Source organism: Anomaloglossus baeobatrachus, unplaced genomic scaffold (assembly GCF_048569485.1).
Source record: "Anomaloglossus baeobatrachus isolate aAnoBae1 unplaced genomic scaffold, aAnoBae1.hap1 Scaffold_2712, whole genome shotgun sequence".
Taxonomy (NCBI): Eukaryota; Metazoa; Chordata; class Amphibia; order Anura; family Aromobatidae; genus Anomaloglossus; species Anomaloglossus baeobatrachus.
Window position 1 is genome coordinate 118,402 of NW_027442219.1, and position 14,239 is coordinate 132,640.

The 14,239-nt window shown below is 46.8% G+C and overlaps 9 non-coding genes across 9 annotated transcripts; all 9 read left to right on the top strand.

Moving 5' to 3' along the window:
• Positions 1-366: 366 nt before the first annotated feature.
• On the top strand, positions 367-557 carry LOC142264804 (U2 spliceosomal RNA). Its single transcript, XR_012731237.1, has one exon. It is a non-coding gene; the product is annotated as a U2 spliceosomal RNA (small nuclear RNA).
• A 1,387-nt stretch (positions 558-1,944) lies between these two features.
• LOC142264805 (U2 spliceosomal RNA) lies at positions 1,945-2,135 on the top strand. The gene has a single exon (XR_012731238.1). It is a non-coding gene; the product is annotated as a U2 spliceosomal RNA (small nuclear RNA).
• A 1,387-nt stretch (positions 2,136-3,522) lies between these two features.
• Positions 3,523-3,713, top strand: LOC142264806 (U2 spliceosomal RNA). Its single transcript, XR_012731239.1, has one exon. It is a non-coding gene; the product is annotated as a U2 spliceosomal RNA (small nuclear RNA).
• Positions 3,714-5,100: 1,387 nt separating this feature from the next.
• On the top strand, positions 5,101-5,291 carry LOC142264807 (U2 spliceosomal RNA). The gene has a single exon (XR_012731240.1). It is a non-coding gene; the product is annotated as a U2 spliceosomal RNA (small nuclear RNA).
• A 1,387-nt stretch (positions 5,292-6,678) lies between these two features.
• LOC142264808 (U2 spliceosomal RNA) lies at positions 6,679-6,869 on the top strand. Its single transcript, XR_012731241.1, has one exon. It is a non-coding gene; the product is annotated as a U2 spliceosomal RNA (small nuclear RNA).
• A 2,189-nt stretch (positions 6,870-9,058) lies between these two features.
• On the top strand, positions 9,059-9,251 carry LOC142264843 (U2 spliceosomal RNA). The gene has a single exon (XR_012731270.1). It is a non-coding gene; the product is annotated as a U2 spliceosomal RNA (small nuclear RNA).
• Positions 9,252-10,638: 1,387 nt separating this feature from the next.
• On the top strand, positions 10,639-10,829 carry LOC142264837 (U2 spliceosomal RNA). The gene has a single exon (XR_012731267.1). It is a non-coding gene; the product is annotated as a U2 spliceosomal RNA (small nuclear RNA).
• A 1,387-nt stretch (positions 10,830-12,216) lies between these two features.
• Positions 12,217-12,407, top strand: LOC142264810 (U2 spliceosomal RNA). Its single transcript, XR_012731243.1, has one exon. It is a non-coding gene; the product is annotated as a U2 spliceosomal RNA (small nuclear RNA).
• Positions 12,408-13,970: 1,563 nt separating this feature from the next.
• LOC142264848 (U2 spliceosomal RNA) lies at positions 13,971-14,168 on the top strand. The gene has a single exon (XR_012731274.1). It is a non-coding gene; the product is annotated as a U2 spliceosomal RNA (small nuclear RNA).
• The last annotated feature ends 71 nt before the right edge of the window (positions 14,169-14,239 follow it).

The window sequence follows — 14,239 nt, forward strand, 5'->3', positions numbered from 1 at the left end:
GAAAAGATTAGGGTTTGGGGATGATGAAAGGGCTTTCTACGGGTAAGGATGGCAAAGGGTGGCAGTGACGGAAAGTCAGGCAACCTGTCCTGTCCGTCTTTTTGTATCGTGAATTGGAAAGACTGCAAGGGGGAGGGGAGTTGCTTGCGCCCTAAAGGAGGAGTTATTCAGATTCATTGCAGTGGGCGGCGGCTGCAAAACGCACCATTCTTCTTGTTTTGGCTCTGCAAAGCAGCCTTTTCAAGGGTTGGCTTGGGTGACAAAATGTCTTGTGTAGGCGTGGGTTTGTCTCCCTCTCGCTCTCTCTCCCTAAGATGTGTCCGGCATAGGCCAGGGTGCCACTCGAGGCCCAAACCAATTCTGGTTATCGCTTCTCGGCCTTTTGGCTAAGATCAAGTGTAGTATCTGTTCTTATCAGTTTAATATCTGATACGTCCCCTATCTGGGGACCATATATTAAATGGATTTTTAGAACAGGGAGATGGAAAAAGAGCTTGCTCTGTCCACTCCACGCATTGACCTGGTATTGCAGTACCTCCAGGAACGGTGCACCCCTTCTTAACCCAGTTTCCAAAAGCAGAACTCAATTCACCTGATTCATATTAGCCCGATTTAATGAATTGGAAGAAAGCATACGTCTTCATATGCACCTCAATTTGGCCCATTCACTTTTCACACTTCCTCCTTTTGTTTTTTATCTTTCACACTTTTGACTTTCTTTATTCATCCAAATAGCAAACTCATCACCACTCAACCTGACCAACTCGGCTATGTCCCCGTGCTGCAGTTCTCTGTCTTATCTAGATCATTTGCAATTGAATGGAATAGATCCCTTTTGGACAAAGTGGATTCACCTGCTGCTGCAGTGACCACAGGTGTGATAACATCTAGAATTGGCATCTGGTGCGATCTCTCCGCTTCCACTCCAAAGAAAGTTACCTGTTTATTCCTATCATGCATTGGTTTTTGGGGTTTTCTTTGAGTAATGATGATCTCTTTAGTAGTCTGTTGGCGCCCTCTCCTGGAGGAATAGTTTGCTTGCTCTTGGACATTCTAAAAGAGAGGTCATGATAGACATTGAGCTTCTGAGCTCAATTGGGGACAGTCATGGGTGATGAATGTTTGCAACCTACTGCGAAGCCTCATACCGCAATATAAGGAACGTCAAATACTAAGAAAGGGCGGCCTATGAAAGAATTACTACTTTCAATAAGTACACTTAAACGGCTAATTGGGAATAGAAAAACTGTAAAAAGCCCTCTGAGAAAGCCCCCCTCTAACCTTTGATAGTAAGCTTTTCTGTAGTCTGCCTGTTGATGTATTTTCCGTTTGAACTGTGCACAACATGAAGAGACGGAACACTGGCGGCTTGTCACAATGCCCCCCGATGACATCACAATAGCGCTGCTGCCTAGAAAACAAGCTGCGCAGAAGAAGTTGTTCTTTGGGTGGGAGGGTGGGCTAGTGGAAGGAGGGGGCAATCTCTTTTTTTCCCGGGTGGTAGGGGGATGACAGGAGAAGGGAAGCGGGTGGTGAGAAAGGTACAGAGGGCAGGGTTTGGGGGCTGGGAAGGAAAGGGAAAAGATTAGGGTTTGGGGATGATGAAAGGGCTTTCTACGGGTAAGGATGGCAAAGGGTGGCAGTGACGGAAAGTCAGGCAACCTGTCCTGTCCGTCTTTTTGTATCGTGAATTGGAAAGACTGCAAGGGGGAGGGGAGTTGCTTGCGCCCTAAAGGAGGAGTTATTCAGATTCATTGCAGTGGGCGGCGGCTGCAAAACGCACCATTCTTCTTGTTTTGGCTCTGCAAAGCAGCCTTTTCAAGGGTTGGCTTGGGTGACAAAATGTCTTGTGTAGGCGTGGGTTTGTCTCCCTCTCGCTCTCTCTCCCTAAGATGTGTCCGGCATAGGCCAGGGTGCCACTCGAGGCCCAAACCAATTCTGGTTATCGCTTCTCGGCCTTTTGGCTAAGATCAAGTGTAGTATCTGTTCTTATCAGTTTAATATCTGATACGTCCCCTATCTGGGGACCATATATTAAATGGATTTTTAGAACAGGGAGATGGAAAAAGAGCTTGCTCTGTCCACTCCACGCATTGACCTGGTATTGCAGTACCTCCAGGAACGGTGCACCCCTTCTTAACCCAGTTTCCAAAAGCAGAACTCAATTCACCTGATTCATATTAGCCCGATTTAATGAATTGGAAGAAAGCATACGTCTTCATATGCACCTCAATTTGGCCCATTCACTTTTCACACTTCCTCCTTTTGTTTTTTATCTTTCACACTTTTGACTTTCTTTATTCATCCAAATAGCAAACTCATCACCACTCAACCTGACCAACTCGGCTATGTCCCCGTGCTGCAGTTCTCTGTCTTATCTAGATCATTTGCAATTGAATGGAATAGATCCCTTTTGGACAAAGTGGATTCACCTGCTGCTGCAGTGACCACAGGTGTGATAACATCTAGAATTGGCATCTGGTGCGATCTCTCCGCTTCCACTCCAAAGAAAGTTACCTGTTTATTCCTATCATGCATTGGTTTTTGGGGTTTTCTTTGAGTAATGATGATCTCTTTAGTAGTCTGTTGGCGCCCTCTCCTGGAGGAATAGTTTGCTTGCTCTTGGACATTCTAAAAGAGAGGTCATGATAGACATTGAGCTTCTGAGCTCAATTGGGGACAGTCATGGGTGATGAATGTTTGCAACCTACTGCGAAGCCTCATACCGCAATATAAGGAACGTCAAATACTAAGAAAGGGCGGCCTATGAAAGAATTACTACTTTCAATAAGTACACTTAAACGGCTAATTGGGAATAGAAAAACTGTAAAAAGCCCTCTGAGAAAGCCCCCCTCTAACCTTTGATAGTAAGCTTTTCTGTAGTCTGCCTGTTGATGTATTTTCCGTTTGAACTGTGCACAACATGAAGAGACGGAACACTGGCGGCTTGTCACAATGCCCCCCGATGACATCACAATAGCGCTGCTGCCTAGAAAACAAGCTGCGCAGAAGAAGTTGTTCTTTGGGTGGGAGGGTGGGCTAGTGGAAGGAGGGGGCAATCTCTTTTTTTCCCGGGTGGTAGGGGGATGACAGGAGAAGGGAAGCGGGTGGTGAGAAAGGTACAGAGGGCAGGGTTTGGGGGCTGGGAAGGAAAGGGAAAAGATTAGGGTTTGGGGATGATGAAAGGGCTTTCTACGGGTAAGGATGGCAAAGGGTGGCAGTGACGGAAAGTCAGGCAACCTGTCCTGTCCGTCTTTTTGTATCGTGAATTGGAAAGACTGCAAGGGGGAGGGGAGTTGCTTGCGCCCTAAAGGAGGAGTTATTCAGATTCATTGCAGTGGGCGGCGGCTGCAAAACGCACCATTCTTCTTGTTTTGGCTCTGCAAAGCAGCCTTTTCAAGGGTTGGCTTGGGTGACAAAATGTCTTGTGTAGGCGTGGGTTTGTCTCCCTCTCGCTCTCTCTCCCTAAGATGTGTCCGGCATAGGCCAGGGTGCCACTCGAGGCCCAAACCAATTCTGGTTATCGCTTCTCGGCCTTTTGGCTAAGATCAAGTGTAGTATCTGTTCTTATCAGTTTAATATCTGATACGTCCCCTATCTGGGGACCATATATTAAATGGATTTTTAGAACAGGGAGATGGAAAAAGAGCTTGCTCTGTCCACTCCACGCATTGACCTGGTATTGCAGTACCTCCAGGAACGGTGCACCCCTTCTTAACCCAGTTTCCAAAAGCAGAACTCAATTCACCTGATTCATATTAGCCCGATTTAATGAATTGGAAGAAAGCATACGTCTTCATATGCACCTCAATTTGGCCCATTCACTTTTCACACTTCCTCCTTTTGTTTTTTATCTTTCACACTTTTGACTTTCTTTATTCATCCAAATAGCAAACTCATCACCACTCAACCTGACCAACTCGGCTATGTCCCCGTGCTGCAGTTCTCTGTCTTATCTAGATCATTTGCAATTGAATGGAATAGATCCCTTTTGGACAAAGTGGATTCACCTGCTGCTGCAGTGACCACAGGTGTGATAACATCTAGAATTGGCATCTGGTGCGATCTCTCCGCTTCCACTCCAAAGAAAGTTACCTGTTTATTCCTATCATGCATTGGTTTTTGGGGTTTTCTTTGAGTAATGATGATCTCTTTAGTAGTCTGTTGGCGCCCTCTCCTGGAGGAATAGTTTGCTTGCTCTTGGACATTCTAAAAGAGAGGTCATGATAGACATTGAGCTTCTGAGCTCAATTGGGGACAGTCATGGGTGATGAATGTTTGCAACCTACTGCGAAGCCTCATACCGCAATATAAGGAACGTCAAATACTAAGAAAGGGCGGCCTATGAAAGAATTACTACTTTCAATAAGTACACTTAAACGGCTAATTGGGAATAGAAAAACTGTAAAAAGCCCTCTGAGAAAGCCCCCCTCTAACCTTTGATAGTAAGCTTTTCTGTAGTCTGCCTGTTGATGTATTTTCCGTTTGAACTGTGCACAACATGAAGAGACGGAACACTGGCGGCTTGTCACAATGCCCCCCGATGACATCACAATAGCGCTGCTGCCTAGAAAACAAGCTGCGCAGAAGAAGTTGTTCTTTGGGTGGGAGGGTGGGCTAGTGGAAGGAGGGGGCAATCTCTTTTTTTCCCGGGTGGTAGGGGGATGACAGGAGAAGGGAAGCGGGTGGTGAGAAAGGTACAGAGGGCAGGGTTTGGGGGCTGGGAAGGAAAGGGAAAAGATTAGGGTTTGGGGATGATGAAAGGGCTTTCTACGGGTAAGGATGGCAAAGGGTGGCAGTGACGGAAAGTCAGGCAACCTGTCCTGTCCGTCTTTTTGTATCGTGAATTGGAAAGACTGCAAGGGGGAGGGGAGTTGCTTGCGCCCTAAAGGAGGAGTTATTCAGATTCATTGCAGTGGGCGGCGGCTGCAAAACGCACCATTCTTCTTGTTTTGGCTCTGCAAAGCAGCCTTTTCAAGGGTTGGCTTGGGTGACAAAATGTCTTGTGTAGGCGTGGGTTTGTCTCCCTCTCGCTCTCTCTCCCTAAGATGTGTCCGGCATAGGCCAGGGTGCCACTCGAGGCCCAAACCAATTCTGGTTATCGCTTCTCGGCCTTTTGGCTAAGATCAAGTGTAGTATCTGTTCTTATCAGTTTAATATCTGATACGTCCCCTATCTGGGGACCATATATTAAATGGATTTTTAGAACAGGGAGATGGAAAAAGAGCTTGCTCTGTCCACTCCACGCATTGACCTGGTATTGCAGTACCTCCAGGAACGGTGCACCCCTTCTTAACCCAGTTTCCAAAAGCAGAACTCAATTCACCTGATTCATATTAGCCCGATTTAATGAATTGGAAGAAAGCATACGTCTTCATATGCACCTCAATTTGGCCCATTCACTTTTCACACTTCCTCCTTTTGTTTTTTATCTTTCACACTTTTGACTTTCTTTATTCATCCAAATAGCAAACTCATCACCACTCAACCTGACCAACTCGGCTATGTCCCCGTGCTGCAGTTCTCTGTCTTATCTAGATCATTTGCAATTGAATGGAATAGATCCCTTTTGGACAAAGTGGATTCACCTGCTGCTGCAGTGACCACAGGTGTGATAACATCTAGAATTGGCATCTGGTGCGATCTCTCCGCTTCCACTCCAAAGAAAGTTACCTGTTTATTCCTATCATGCATTGGTTTTTGGGGTTTTCTTTGAGTAATGATGATCTCTTTAGTAGTCTGTTGGCGCCCTCTCCTGGAGGAATAGTTTGCTTGCTCTTGGACATTCTAAAAGAGAGGTCATGATAGACATTGAGCTTCTGAGCTCAATTGGGGACAGTCATGGGTGATGAATGTTTGCAACCTACTGCGAAGCCTCATACCGCAATATAAGGAACGTCAAATACTAAGAAAGGGCGGCCTATGAAAGAATTACTACTTTCAATAAGTACACTTAAACGGCTAATTGGGAATAGAAAAACTGTAAAAAGCCCTCTGAGAAAGCCCCCCTCTAACCTTTGATAGTAAGCTTTTCTGTAGTCTGCCTGTTGATGTATTTTCCGTTTGAACTGTGCACAACATGAAGAGACGGAACACTGGCGGCTTGTCACAATGCCCCCCGATGACATCACAATAGCGCTGCTGCCTAGAAAACAAGCTGCGCAGAAGAAGTTGTTCTTTGGGTGGGAGGGTGGGCTAGTGGAAGGAGGGGGCAATCTCTTTTTTTCCCGGGTGGTAGGGGGATGACAGGAGAAGGGAAGCGGGTGGTGAGAAAGGTACAGAGGGCAGGGTTTGGGGGCTGGGAAGGAAAGGGAAAAGATTAGGGTTTGGGGATGATGAAAGGGCTTTCTACGGGTAAGGATGGCAAAGGGTGGCAGTGACGGAAAGTCAGGCAACCTGTCCTGTCCGTCTTTTTGTATCGTGAATTGGAAAGACTGCAAGGGGGAGGGGAGTTGCTTGCGCCCTAAAGGAGGAGTTATTCAGATTCATTGCAGTGGGCGGCGGCTGCAAAACGCACCATTCTTCTTGTTTTGGCTCTGCAAAGCAGCCTTTTCAAGGGTTGGCTTGGGTGACAAAATGTCTTGTGTAGGCGTGGGTTTGTCTCCCTCTCGCTCTCTCTCCCTAAGATGTGTCCGGCATAGGCCAGGGTGCCACTCGAGGCCCAAACCAATTCTGGTTATCGCTTCTCGGCCTTTTGGCTAAGATCAAGTGTAGTATCTGTTCTTATCAGTTTAATATCTGATACGTCCCCTATCTGGGGACCATATATTAAATGGATTTTTAGAACAGGGAGATGGAAAAAGAGCTTGCTCTGTCCACTCCACGCATTGACCTGGTATTGCAGTACCTCCAGGAACGGTGCACCCCTTCTTAACCCAGTTTCCAAAAGCAGAACTCAATTCACCTGATTCATATTAGCCCGATTTAATGAATTGGAAGAAAGCATACGTCTTCATATGCACCTCAATTTGGCCCATTCACTTTTCACACTTCCTCCTTTTGTTTTTTATCTTTCACACTTTTGACTTTCTTTATTCATCCAAATAGCAAACTCATCACCACTCAACCTGACCAACTCGGCTATGTCCCCGTGCTGCAGTTCTCTGTCTTATCTAGATCATTTGCAATTGAATGGAATAGATCCCTTTTGGACAAAGTGGATTCACCTGCTGCTGCAGTGACCACAGGTGTGATAACATCTAGAATTGGCATCTGGTGCGATCTCTCCGCTTCCACTCCAAAGAAAGTTACCTGTTTATTCCTATCATGCATTGGTTTTTGGGGTTTTCTTTGAGTAATGATGATCTCTTTAGTAGTCTGTTGGCGCCCTCTCCTGGAGGAATAGTTTGCTTGCTCTTGGACATTCTAAAAGAGAGGTCATGATAGACATTGAGCTTCTGAGCTCAATTGGGGACAGTCATGGGTGATGAATGTTTGCAACCTACTGCGAAGCCTCATACCGCAATATAAGGAACGTCAAATACTAAGAAAGGGCGGCCTATGAAAGAATTACTACTTTCAATAAGTACACTTAAACGGCTAATTGGGAATAGAAAAACTGTAAAAAGCCCTCTGAGAAAGCCCCCCTCTAACCTTTGATAGTAAGCTTTTCTGTAGTCTGCCTGTTGATGTATTTTCCGTTTGAACTGTGCACAACATGAAGAGACGGAACACTGGCGGCTTGTCACAATGCCCCCCGATGACATCACAATAGCGCTGCTGCCTAGAAAACAAGCTGCGCAGAAGAAGTTGTTCTTTGGGTGGGAGGGTGGGCTAGTGGAAGGAGGGGGCAATCTCTTTTTTTCCCGGGTGGTAGGGGGATGACAGGAGAAGGGAAGCGGGTGGTGAGAAAGGTACAGAGGGCAGGGTTTGGGGGCTGGGAAGGAAAGGGAAAAGATTAGGGTTTGGGGATGATGAAAGGGCTTTCTACGGGTAAGGATGGCAAAGGGTGGCAGTGACGGAAAGTCAGGCAACCTGTCCTGTCCGTCTTTTTGTATCGTGAATTGGAAAGACTGCAAGGGGGAGGGGAGTTGCTTGCGCCCTAAAGGAGGAGTTATTCAGATTCATTGCAGTGGGCGGCGGCTGCAAAACGCACCATTCTTCTTGTTTTGGCTCTGCAAAGCAGCCTTTTCAAGGGTTGGCTTGGGTGACAAAATGTCTTGTGTAGGCGTGGGTTTGTCTCCCTCTCGCTCTCTCTCCCTAAGATGTGTCCGGCATAGGCCAGGGTGCCACTCGAGGCCCAAACCAATTCTGGTTATCGCTTCTCGGCCTTTTGGCTAAGATCAAGTGTAGTGTTGTTCGAAGAGGTGGTTTAAGCTCCAGGCCACCTTAGTACAATGATACAATGCACACTGGAAGGTTGCGCTTGCTAGTACTCTGGGTGGATAGTATATTCATCTAGAGGAAAACATGGCCCTACCAGGATCGAGGCTATTAGACTGAGTAAGGGTGGGGGGCTATGGTACAACGTGCCCCAGGACTGACGACCCTGGAGTGAGTCTGAGCTTGCTGGCTTGGGACCCCGGCAAGCCTTGGGCTCTGTAGCACACCGTACCTTGCCTTTTCATACTTTTTGAGCATATTACCCTATCCCGGCCTTCTGGCTAGGAAGGGAAATTTTTACAATCCCGGTCGGAGGTCTGGTCAGCTTTGGGCTGAGAAACTAACACCCGGTTGGAGGTCTGGGTCAGCTTCGGCTGAGAAACCAACACCCGGTTGGAGGTCTGGGTCAGCTTCGGCTGAGAAACCAACACCCGGTTGGAGGTCCGGTTAGCCTTGGGCTGAGAAACCAACACCGGTTGACGGTCCGGGCAGTTTCGGCTGCGAAACCAACAACTAGTAGCTCTCTACTCCACTTGGGTAAGATGCCTGGGTGGACGCTGGGAGCAACGACAAGGCTCAACCAGGCTTCGGCTTGGGGGAGCACCGAAGATCCCTGACCCTTGCTGTGGCCTTCTGGCTCGGAGGGACGGGGTTGATTTTTGGGGACCCTCTCCTCACGGTGGGGTCCACACGAATCCTAGCCTTTGCACTGTTTTTGGTGTGACTTCGGTCATGCATTTTTTGTGGTGCTTTGGAAAGCTTCATTAAATCAAAAATCTGTTCTTATCAGTTTAATATCTGATACGTCCCCTATCTGGGGACCATATATTAAATGGATTTTTAGAACAGGGAGATGGAAAAAGAGCTTGCTCTGTCCACTCCACGCATTGACCTGGTATTGCAGTACCTCCAGGAACGGTGCACCCCTTCTTAACCCAGTTTCCAAAAGCAGAACTCAATTCACCTGATTCATATTAGCCCGATTTAATGAATTGGAAGAAAGCATACGTCTTCATATGCACCTCAATTTGGCCCATTCACTTTTCACACTTCCTCCTTTTGTTTTTTATCTTTCACACTTTTGACTTTCTTTATTCATCCAAATAGCAAACTCATCACCACTCAACCTGACCAACTCGGCTATGTCCCCGTGCTGCAGTTCTCTGTCTTATCTAGATCATTTGCAATTGAATGGAATAGATCCCTTTTGGACAAAGTGGATTCACCTGCTGCTGCAGTGACCACAGGTGTGATAACATCTAGAATTGGCATCTGGTGCGATCTCTCCGCTTCCACTCCAAAGAAAGTTACCTGTTTATTCCTATCATGCATTGGTTTTTGGGGTTTTCTTTGAGTAATGATGATCTCTTTAGTAGTCTGTTGGCGCCCTCTCCTGGAGGAATAGTTTGCTTGCTCTTGGACATTCTAAAAGAGAGGTCATGATAGACATTGAGCTTCTGAGCTCAATTGGGGACAGTCATGGGTGATGAATGTTTGCAACCTACTGCGAAGCCTCATACCGCAATATAAGGAACGTCAAATACTAAGAAAGGGCGGCCTATGAAAGAATTACTACTTTCAATAAGTACACTTAAACGGCTAATTGGGAATAGAAAAACTGTAAAAAGCCCTCTGAGAAAGCCCCCCTCTAACCTTTGATAGTAAGCTTTTCTGTAGTCTGCCTGTTGATGTATTTTCCGTTTGAACTGTGCACAACATGAAGAGACGGAACACTGGCGGCTTGTCACAATGCCCCCCGATGACATCACAATAGCGCTGCTGCCTAGAAAACAAGCTGCGCAGAAGAAGTTGTTCTTTGGGTGGGAGGGTGGGCTAGTGGAAGGAGGGGGCAATCTCTTTTTTTCCCGGGTGGTAGGGGGATGACAGGAGAAGGGAAGCGGGTGGTGAGAAAGGTACAGAGGGCAGGGTTTGGGGGCTGGGAAGGAAAGGGAAAAGATTAGGGTTTGGGGATGATGAAAGGGCTTTCTACGGGTAAGGATGGCAAAGGGTGGCAGTGACGGAAAGTCAGGCAACCTGTCCTGTCCGTCTTTTTGTATCGTGAATTGGAAAGACTGCAAGGGGGAGGGGAGTTGCTTGCGCCCTAAAGGAGGAGTTATTCAGATTCATTGCAGTGGGCGGCGGCTGCAAAACGCACCATTCTTCTTGTTTTGGCTCTGCAAAGCAGCCTTTTCAAGGGTTGGCTTGGGTGACAAAATGTCTTGTGTAGGCGTGGGTTTGTCTCCCTCTCGCTCTCTCTCCCTAAGATGTGTCCGGCATAGGCCAGGGTGCCACTCGAGGCCCAAACCAATTCTGGTTATCGCTTCTCGGCCTTTTGGCTAAGATCAAGTGTAGTATCTGTTCTTATCAGTTTAATATCTGATACGGCCCCTATCTGGGGACCATATATTAAATGGATTTTTAGAACAGGGAGATGGAAAAAGAGCTTGCTCTGTCCACTCCACGCATTGACCTGGTATTGCAGTACCTCCAGGAACGGTGCACCCCTTCTTAACCCAGTTTCCAAAAGCAGAACTCAATTCACCTGATTCATATTAGCCCGATTTAATGAATTGGAAGAAAGCATACGTCTTCATATGCACCTCAATTTGGCCCATTCACTTTTCACACTTCCTCCTTTTGTTTTTTATCTTTCACACTTTTGACTTTCTTTATTCATCCAAATAGCAAACTCATCACCACTCAACCTGACCAACTCGGCTATGTCCCCGTGCTGCAGTTCTCTGTCTTATCTAGATCATTTGCAATTGAATGGAATAGATCCCTTTTGGACAAAGTGGATTCACCTGCTGCTGCAGTGACCACAGGTGTGATAACATCTAGAATTGGCATCTGGTGCGATCTCTCCGCTTCCACTCCAAAGAAAGTTACCTGTTTATTCCTATCATGCATTGGTTTTTGGGGTTTTCTTTGAGTAATGATGATCTCTTTAGTAGTCTGTTGGCGCCCTCTCCTGGAGGAATAGTTTGCTTGCTCTTGGACATTCTAAAAGAGAGGTCATGATAGACATTGAGCTTCTGAGCTCAATTGGGGACAGTCATGGGTGATGAATGTTTGCAACCTACTGCGAAGCCTCATACCGCAATATAAGGAACGTCAAATACTAAGAAAGGGCGGCCTATGAAAGAATTACTACTTTCAATAAGTACACTTAAACGGCTAATTGGGAATAGAAAAACTGTAAAAAGCCCTCTGAGAAAGCCCCCCTCTAACCTTTGATAGTAAGCTTTTCTGTAGTCTGCCTGTTGATGTATTTTCCGTTTGAACTGTGCACAACATGAAGAGACGGAACACTGGCGGCTTGTCACAATGCCCCCCGATGACATCACAATAGCGCTGCTGCCTAGAAAACAAGCTGCGCAGAAGAAGTTGTTCTTTGGGTGGGAGGGTGGGCTAGTGGAAGGAGGGGGCAATCTCTTTTTTTCCCGGGTGGTAGGGGGATGACAGGAGAAGGGAAGCGGGTGGTGAGAAAGGTACAGAGGGCAGGGTTTGGGGGCTGGGAAGGAAAGGGAAAAGATTAGGGTTTGGGGATGATGAAAGGGCTTTCTACGGGTAAGGATGGCAAAGGGTGGCAGTGACGGAAAGTCAGGCAACCTGTCCTGTCCGTCTTTTTGTATCGTGAATTGGAAAGACTGCAAGGGGGAGGGGAGTTGCTTGCGCCCTAAAGGAGGAGTTATTCAGATTCATTGCAGTGGGCGGCGGCTGCAAAACGCACCATTCTTCTTGTTTTGGCTCTGCAAAGCAGCCTTTTCAAGGGTTGGCTTGGGTGACAAAATGTCTTGTGTAGGCGTGGGTTTGTCTCCCTCTCGCTCTCTCTCCCTAAGATGTGTCCGGCATAGGCCAGGGTGCCACTCGAGGCCCAAACCAATTCTGGTTATCGCTTCTCGGCCTTTTGGCTAAGATCAAGTGTAGTATCTGTTCTTATCAGTTTAATATCTGATACGTCCCCTATCTGGGGACCATATATTAAATGGATTTTTAGAACAGGGAGATGGAAAAAGAGCTTGCTCTGTCCACTCCACGCATTGACCTGGTATTGCAGTACCTCCAGGAACGGTGCACCCCTTCTTAACCCAGTTTCCAAAAGCAGAACTCAATTCACCTGATTCATATTAGCCCGATTTAATGAATTGGAAGAAAGCATACGTCTTCATATGCACCTCAATTTGGCCCATTCACTTTTCACACTTCCTCCTTTTGTTTTTTATCTTTCACACTTTTGACTTTCTTTATTCATCCAAATAGCAAACTCATCACCACTCAACCTGACCAACTCGGCTATGTCCCCGTGCTGCAGTTCTCTGTCTTATCTAGATCATTTGCAATTGAATGGAATAGATCCCTTTTGGACAAAGTGGATTCACCTGCTGCTGCAGTGACCACAGGTGTGATAACATCTAGAATTGGCATCTGGTGCGATCTCTCCGCTTCCACTCCAAAGAAAGTTACCTGTTTATTCCTATCATGCATTGGTTTTTGGGGTTTTCTTTGAGTAATGATGATCTCTTTAGTAGTCTGTTGGCGCCCTCTCCTGGAGGAATAGTTTGCTTGCTCTTGGACATTCTAAAAGAGAGGTCATGATAGACATTGAGCTTCTGAGCTCAATTGGGGACAGTCATGGGTGATGAATGTTTGCAACCTACTGCGAAGCCTCATACCGCAATATAAGGAACGTCAAATACTAAGAAAGGGCGGCCTATGAAAGAATTACTACTTTCAATAAGTACACTTAAACGGCTAATTGGGAATAGAAAAACTGTAAAAAGCCCTCTGAGAAAGCCCCCCTCTAACCTTTGATAGTAAGCTTTTCTGTAGTCTGCCTGTTGATGTATTTTCCGTTTGAACTGTGCACAACATGAAGAGACGGAACACTGGCGGCTTGTCACAATGCCCCCCGATGACATCACAATAGCGCTGCTGCCTAGAAAACAAGCTGCGCAGAAGAAGTTGTTCTTTGGGTGGGAGGGTGGGCTAGTGGAAGGAGGGGGCAATCTCTTTTTTTCCCGGGTGGTAGGGGGATGACAGGAGAAGGGAAGCGGGTGGTGAGAAAGGTACAGAGGGCAGGGTTTGGGGGCTGGGAAGGAAAGGGAAAAGATTAGGGTTTGGGGATGATGAAAGGGCTTTCTACGGGTAAGGATGGCAAAGGGTGGCAGTGACGGAAAGTCAGGCAACCTGTCCTGTCCGTCTTTTTGTATCGTGAATTGGAAAGACTGCAAGGGGGAGGGGAGTTGCTTGCGCCCTAAAGGAGGAGTTATTCAGATTCATTGCAGTGGGCGGCGGCTGCAAAACGCACCATTCTTCTTGTTTTGGCTCTGCAAAGCAGCCTTTTCAAGGGTTGGCTTGGGTGACAAAATGTCTTGTGTAGGCGTGGGTTTGTCTCCCTCTCGCTCTCTCTCCCTAAGATGTGTCCGGCATAGGCCAGGGTGCCACTCGAGGCCCAAACCAATTCTGGTTATCGCTTCTCGGCCTTTTGGCTAAGATCAAGTGTAGTTTGGGAGGGTACTACCTTGGTTGGTGCTGAAAGGTGCCAGGGTATTGCACAACTGCTGGCCTTGGGGGAGTGTGCATCGTAGGATGTCATAGCCCTCTTGTGACGGACGGTTACCTGGGCAACGAGAGGCGGTCACTTTATTATTTTCAAACTCATCCTTCAAAAAAAAAAAAAAAAAAAAAAATCTGTTCTTATCAGTTTAATATCTGATACGTCCCCTATCTGGGGACCATATATTAAATGGATTTTTAGAACAGGGAGATGGAAAAAGAGCTTGCTCTGTCCACTCCACGCATTGACCTGGTATTGCAGTACCTCCAGGAACGGTGCACCCCTTCTTAACCCAGTTTCCAAAAGCAGAACTCAATTCACCTGATTCATATTAGCCCGATTTAATGAATTGGAAGA